The sequence below is a fragment of the Lathyrus oleraceus genome, chromosome 4 (genome assembly GCF_024323335.1).
Source record: "Lathyrus oleraceus cultivar Zhongwan6 chromosome 4, CAAS_Psat_ZW6_1.0, whole genome shotgun sequence".
NCBI classification, from domain to species: Eukaryota; Viridiplantae; Streptophyta; class Magnoliopsida; order Fabales; family Fabaceae; genus Lathyrus; species Lathyrus oleraceus.
In genome coordinates this window covers 244,391,373-244,398,077 of record NC_066582.1, presented here as the reverse complement: position 1 = coordinate 244,398,077, position 6,705 = coordinate 244,391,373, and positions in this window count along the sequence as shown.

Below are 6,705 nucleotides of genomic sequence, written 5' to 3'. Positions count from 1 at the left end.
AATCCTCAGTAACTTCGGTGTCAAAACCATTAGTAGTTCCGCTGGTTAAGCTTTCAGCGGCTTCCTAAACAAAGTTTTATAGGAATTCCTGGTTGAGATGCTCAAAGACCCTAACCATGATAGCTTTGTTAACGAAGTCTTTTGTAACTTTGACCATATTGACTTCATCTGGCTCCGTGTAATGAGTATCGTCCACTTGCAGCTGATCAGAGTCAATATTTATTTGGCTTCTGGGTTTGTCCCCGAACTTGAGTCTTCCTTCCTGGATAGCATTCTGAACAAGATCCCTGAAAAGAAAATGTTGAGACGTTTTATGACCCAAAAAATTATGGTACTTACAAAACCCTTTTTTCTTTCTTTGTTCCAAAGGAGGCATTTTAGCACCAGGAGGCACTATCATTTTGCCATCCTTAACTAACAAATCGAAGATTTCGTCACATTTTGTAACGTCGAACATGTAAGTTTTCTTAGGAAATTTATCATTCTTTTCTGGTTCGATAGGGTTTCTCCCATTCGATGGGGCCAAGACCTTACAAGAGTAAGGTGGCCCTTGTTTCAACTCAGTAAGGTTGAACTCACTTTCGTCGAAATCTAAAGACTCATTATTGGATCCTTCATCATCATTACTGAATTCGACGTATGCCACTCTTTTACTCTTATTTTCTCTAGCCTTTTCTTCCTTCAAGAGTTCTAACTGTCGAACCCTATCGGCTAGTTGGGCCATATCTCCCAAATATTGGGTGTCTAACTTTTTCCTGATAGAATAGTCAAGCCCCCCAGCGGCCATTTTGACCAACTCATGCTTTGGTACCTGTGTAAAACACCTAGCTTTGAGCAATCGAAATTTATTTAGATAATCATCAATTGGCTCAGTAAGTTTCCGTTTAATATTGGTCAGTTCCTTCAGACCTATCTTCGTTTTCCCCATGTAAAACTACTCATGGAACATTCTCTCCAACTGATTCCATGTATGGATAGAATTTTGTGGCAAGGTTGTGAACCACGTGAAGGCATTCTTCGTGAGAGAACTTGGAAAGTACTTTACCTTAAGGTTTTCGTTGTTCGAAATGTCTCCTGCCTCTATTATATACCTAGCCACATGCTCAACGGTGGATTCAGTGGTATCCTCAAAAAACTTAGTAAATTTGGGAATTTTCTTTCTAGGGGGTGTATCTGTCTGTAGGATAGATTCTGACAAAGGTGATGTATAATTTAGCCTCCGAAGGCCAAAATTCACCCCATTTTGTGTCATGATCCTCTCGACCATAGCTGCTAGATTGTTATTTGTTGCCATATCATCATGTCGAATTTGTTGTATGACATCATCAGCGTTTTGGTTTCTATTAACCATTACTATCCTTGGCTCTCTTTCCCTGGGGATTTATGGTTCAACCCTATGAGGTTTGACTCCCACTCCCTGATTTACCATCTCTGGTGGTAGTTGGTTTTATAGAATTTGGTTAATAGTAGGGTCTTCTTTGAAGGTTACCCCTTGCTTTTCCCTTATCCCATCTCTTGGAGGGTGTCGATGGGGATGTGGCACACCCAAGAAGTCAGCCATTCGCGCCATCTGCGCTTTCACTCGTTGATTCGATTAGGCCGTATTTTGAATCAAGGGATTCAAAATGGTGGTCAATGTTTGGGTAAGCATTTGTACCATATCATGGTTGTTTTCGTCCATTTGTTGCCTCCACACCGCTGCAGAATTATTGGTAAGGTTAGGCATTTGTGTTTGGTATCCCAAGCCTAAAGATTGGTTATTTCGACCCATGTTAACCCTAAATCCTGACTCTTGTAATTGGGAGGTTATGTTAACCATTGGTTCTGAAAATGTCAAAGCAGCGTTATGTAAGCTTGCCATTACTGAAGTTGGCATTCCATAAGGCTGATCTCGACCACTAAAAGGCATAGAGAAACCTCGGGGAACTAAAGGCCTATTTGGGACATTCCCACTTGGTGGGGGAGTATTAGGAGGTCCCCTCAACCCAATGTAAGTCAAAACGGGTTCAGTATGGGCAATCGAATGTGTAGGCATCGAACTTGCCATAGGTGATACCGGTTCAGACAAGGGCATTGTGGTCGTGTTTGCCCCTGTCGAAGAAGAAGGGGGTTGTACATTATTGTTTGGATTTTGAGGATTTTGGTTCCTTGGCGCATTTAAATTCGCCATTCTCCTTGGTCTATCTTCGTTGGTTGTGACTACTTTATCACTTCTTAATAACATACAACGAATTTTTTCAAAAGGGAAAAATGATTAAAAGATCAGAATTAGAATAAATGAAGAGAAAGAGAGAAGAAGAAGAAATTTCAAGTGTTACCACTGTCTCACTGGGTGTGCCAATTTATTTACCGTGAAAATTGGTAACACAACCGTTGATCTTCCAAATTACTAGATTTGGTTACTTACAGGATCGATCAAATTGATCCTAGGACATGTGCTAACCGTTTTAAAAAGTGAATTCTAATGAACATAAACACTTCGACAGTGTTCATACCAACAATGGTCTGTTAAAAGATTTAATGAAAATTTAAAGTGAAAGAGGGCAAAAATAATGCTGTAAATCGAAAATAAATGGCAGTAAAGATAAATTTTTGGGTAAAGTGTATTTCTGGAAATAAAGAACTGATTAAATTACTTCAAATAAAACAATGGTGTAACATCAAACGTACATTTCTCAACTCTACTCTTTCTCTGCACACGGATACTTGGGTAAAATGGACAGATTTTGTACACACTTGAACACACACAATCCTAACACTAAGACCTCTTATTTATACTAATTGAAGTAACCGCCTCTAACGACCTTTCCACCAAATCGAGACAAGTGGTGCTTTGCATGCATGTAACTATCCATTATGCTCCACGTGTATCTTCAACCGTTTAGATAGGAATAAAAATTTCCTCCTTTATTTGAATTTGAATCTCTCTTCGAACCACAACTAGTGACACCTCCGTCGAAAAAACACCTTTAACTACTTAGAAATATTTCTAAGTCCACGCAGCATCCTTACCCTTGTACCAAAACATCTTTGACTAAAACTTCAAACGCACAATGTTGTGGAAACGTCTTCATAGGAAACTTTATTCTTTTAATTTATATGGACGTCGAAATTGGGAGCTAACAGATACACCTGCAAAGCTCCATCTCATTCAAACACTAACTTGAATGTTATAGTACTAACCTTTTATAAACACTCTTTCTGCTCATCGAAAAATCATAATCGTCGTATAATTTTTGTTCAGTCTTTCACCCATTTTTGTTCTAGTATGGAATAACTACGTATGTAAAATTATTTTGTTGGCATAATAATTTTAAATTAACATTTAAAGTATTAGTTTCTTAACTATTTTTTAAACAGAAAACTAATTTTGAATTAAAGATAAAAGTTCAAAGTAACATAAAGCCATACTACGTGAGTTAATATGGGTATGTTTGCTCCTTTACTAACCCTTTAGAATCCAAATTTAAAACAAGGCCAAAGGGAAATTACTTGTCAAGACCCTGCTCCCAAAACTAAGAGGAATTAATCTTTAATTTGGTTGATCATTCCTATAAAACTTTATAAAATTGGAGGCTAAATATTACTGCTTTTGTGAAACAAAGTTGCTTAGCTAGCTAGTTCAAAAAAAGCAAAATCTTAGCCACCAATCAACATTTTGAACTATAAATTCAAAAAGCACATTCGAGCACTCAATCGAATAAGCTTCATGCATGTGGTTTTATGGCAAATAAAAATTATGGCATCGATTAAGACAGTGATAAACTTTTAAGAAAAGGATTGGAAAAAGTACATAAGTTAGCAAGTTATGAATAATGTGATAAAATTAATCACCTAGCTAGGTATTGTTTATTTAAAGTAAAATATATAGTAGCTAGATTAGCACGGCTTGCTTGTTGTATATGCAATCCTCCAAAGTTCAAACACAAAATGTAACGTAATGTTCTTTTTTATGCATGTTTGGTTCTCTACTAAGCAAACTATGTTTTTTTTGAATGAGAAAATAGCCAAACATTTATAGGTTAATGGTTTTAAAGTTTAATACTATAAGGAGGAAGGTCTAAGTGGATGAACTAGAATATGTTTTGCCTAATATACAATTATACTAGCTAGTTAATGGTTTGGGTTGTCTATTACTTTTTTGGGATTGTGCTAGCACAATCAAAATCAAGTTTGTCATCTCTTAGAAGAAAAGTATGTTCTCAATATGTTGGAGGAGACAAGTCTTATTGAGGTTTTCTTTGGATTAACTACCAAATAAATTAAAAAGAGTTAAAAGTGTTTTTGTCCATATTGTTTGAAAATTTTAGTTTTTCTCATTCTAATTTTGTTTTTTATTTATGATTTTTACTCTTGTTTAGTAACAATATAAATTATAATATGATGTAACATAAATGCCGTCATTATTACATTTTTAACAAATTAAAAAATAATTAGAGGGCTAATTTCATATCTTAATTGATAATTTTCCTTTCATTAATCATTTGTATCTTAGTTACATTGGTAATACATTTTCCAAATAACTAAGAGTCACATTATTAATTTCATATGTTCAATTTCTCTCCTACACGATTCTTCATGCAAACTCTCTGCATTCCACTGCTAATCCTGCAGAATAAAAAGAGTTCTTCACAATGGCATATCTTTTCAATTTCCACAACAACCATTAAGTTTTCAAATCCGAGCTAAAGGTAAATCCTTTCAAATTCCTTTTTCCTCTTCATCAATTGCTTAGATCTGATTTCCTGAAGTGATTTCTTCATTATGTGTTATCTTGATATTGTCGCCATATTGCGGTAATTATTTTGCAATTTTGGGGTAAGAATTTTGTTGTTCCTTTTCCTGGAGTTTCTGATTTTCGTCATATTGATATGCAGAAATCAATTAGGACATGCAATTTTGCGGTAACAATTTTGTTGTTCATTTCCCTGGCATTTCTGATTTTCGTCATATTGATATGCAGGAATCAATGTCGCGCAAATTCGACAACATTGTTTATATCAATGATTCAAAAGAGAGATAGCGTTTTGTTGTTCGTATTCTTGATCTATGGAGCGTCGATAATAGCAAGGGTATAAAACACCTTGAAATTATTGTAATGGATGCAAAGGTCTGATGCATTATAATTGATTTTTGATGTTTGTTTTTCTTTTTTTTATTATACTCATTCGAATACTAATGAAACATGTTGTATTATACTACTTCTATTGCCGAATGATCAGATTCAGGTATTGATTCGAAGCGGCCACACCACAAAGTGGAAACAACTGCTGAAGGAATATATGACTTGTGTAATAAATAATGGTAATGTGTATGACAATGCCTTTCAATGGAAGATTTGCGATCACCTGAAGAAGTTTGTTTTACTAAGTGGTACAACTGTGAAGCCCATTGAGCTTTGCAGTATTCCCCCTAAAACGTTTTTCTTCAAAGAGTTTTCTGAAATTCTTCAAGGAGATTGTAAAGTTGACAGACTTGAAGGTATTTCCTTTACATGATGTTATATTGATAGAATGAGTGACAAAAAGAAATTGACTTACAATCAGATAGTGGCTGGCATTTTGAATCCAATCCTGACCAAATGAGGCACTGACATTATTGAAATCCCCAAGGATTTACCAATAATTTTTGTTACATGGTTTTACAATGATGGAATCAGAGAGGCTTAGATGGCTTAGAAAAAATCAATTAAAACTAAGAGTTGTAAAGTATCACAATTTGAGTGAATTAAACTCAAATGGTCATACTGAATGTTCAAACACAGGAAAGAGGGTTGTCTTGCCTTCGTCTTACGTTGGTAGTTGTAGATATATGGATCAACCATATTTTGACGGAATGGCAATATGGAGTTACGTTGAATTTCCAGATCTTTTTGTTACATTTACATGTAACCCCAACTGGCCCAAGGTGCAAGTTATCTTGGACCGATGAATTTGAAACCAAGTGATCGTCCAGACATTATTTCAAGAGTTTTTAAACAAAAGCTTGATGATTTATTGTCCAACTTGACCAACAAAGGAGTGATGGGCAAGGTTCTTGCATGTAAGTGTCTTTTTTGTTTTTGTTTTATATCATCATGTTTTATTTTGTATTGTAACTATTACAAGAATCTTATTCATATTTAGTTGAGTAATGTATACTCTTTATTGTTAACATCTATGTATACCATTGAGTTTCAAAAAGAGGGTTGCATCATGCCCACATAATAATTTTTCTGCACCCATCTAACAAATATCCCACTTCAGCTAATATTGATAGGATGATTTCAGCTGAAATTCCTAATGCTGAAACTGACCATGTAAGACCCCAATTTTGACCCTAAGATCACTCATGCTATCTCATCATTTGCATTGGCTTTGGGATCACACCTTGGCATCCTCCTTACCCCTCATTCATTGGGTTTATATTGGGAGAGATCACCAAGCACATGTGGTTGTATCATACTTTGTTTTTCATTATTTACTAACCAAAATGCCAAAAATATATCTATGTATAGCTTTGTTTCTTTTGTAGGTAGTGTGTGCATTCACCAATGTCTCATTAAGCTCATATCTAGAGTTTAAGACCCCCAGTACAAGAAGATCAATCAATGAATGGTTCACATTGGTTCTAAAAATCATATATGGGTCCATATAATATCCACTTATCATTTTTATCAAGAAATCATCAAGAGTTCGAAGTTTGTTTGCCTTGGAAGCCCTAATT